Raw genomic sequence first — 1,375 nt, 5'->3', positions numbered from 1 at the left:
CCTCATTGTTGTTATCATCCTCACTGAGTTCAGTCTCTGAAGAGCTGGAACTGTTTTTGTAAGTATTTCCATCTGGGTTACAGTCTTCTTCATCAGTTGCTGTTTCCATCTGACCAGCTGAGCTGCAGGTTGGAAGATCTCTGTCCTCCACCTGGTGCTGATGTAGCTGTGAGAACAGAGGCTTCTCTTCATCATCTTCACTTTTAAAAGGAACTGCAGTGACAATAAAGCTGGTGACATCAGTCTCCTCTTTCACAACTTTGTCTCCCTCCAGACTGGTCCAAGGTTCCTCCTCTTCCTCTTTTAATTTGAGGGGTTCTGGATCTGACTGGTCCACACCAGGTATCCATTCTTCTGAAGGTTCTACTTTAATCAGCACCATCTGTTGATCCTTTGCAGGGACCAATGAAACATATGGAAGCGTTTAAGTAACAAAACCCTAATTAAAATGGATTAATAGAAATGCTGTTTCATTTTCAACATATACCTGAATTTGAAACAGCATTTCTATTAATCCATTTTAATTAGGGTTTTGTTACTTAAACGCTTCCATAGAAACACAGGTATATCAAGGAAAACATTATCTTTATATTCACACATACATCATTTATGCTGTTGCATTAGTAAACAGGGTTCACTGCTTCACTGTTGTTGGTGATATCATGGGTTCTTCATTTATCTTGGTGAGATGTAGGAGTTAGCTTAGCTATAGATCATTATTAAATGACAACAATTTTTAATTTTTATAAAGATATTGTAGAAACTTCTTAACTACAGAGCACTATCTGAAAACCATGAACTAAAATCTGTTTATTAGTCTGAATAATTATTCATAATTCGACAAAGAAATGTCCGCAGCAGTTTTCCTCAGCAGTTTTCCTCAGATTAAAACGTAGTAAAAACTACCTTAAAATTTGTTTAATTAGCGTAACATTTGAGCAGGATTTACAGATTTCTGACCTGAATGAAGCAGATAAAAAATGCGTAACGAGGACACAGTGCTCTCAACCCAAGGGGGAATCAGATCGGTGCAACAACCGGTGCCGTCTGTTTATCAGTCCCCGGAACAARAAAAACACTTGCGAAAGTTCCGCCTACCACTACCAGAGATAAACAGGAGATGTGTCCAGCGTGTCTCCATGCATTTTACATCCTGCGTTGTCCTGCATCCTGTGTTGGACTGGGCATCTTTGCAAAGTGTGCATTCAGGGTCCTGTCTGGGACAATAGACAAAAAACAACAAACAGCTGCTGTAAATCATTATTATGAAATGCTTCGTCATCATAATTATGATTTAGGTGATCATACTTTTATTAGGGAGGTGAAAATGGGCTTAATAAAATTATGTCAGCCACAACAAATATGACATCCGTCC

This window comes from Austrofundulus limnaeus, unplaced genomic scaffold, assembly GCF_001266775.1.
Source record: "Austrofundulus limnaeus strain Quisiro unplaced genomic scaffold, Austrofundulus_limnaeus-1.0 Scaffold35, whole genome shotgun sequence".
Classification (NCBI taxonomy): Eukaryota; Metazoa; Chordata; class Actinopteri; order Cyprinodontiformes; family Rivulidae; genus Austrofundulus; species Austrofundulus limnaeus.
Note: the sequence above shows the minus strand (reverse complement) of the source record.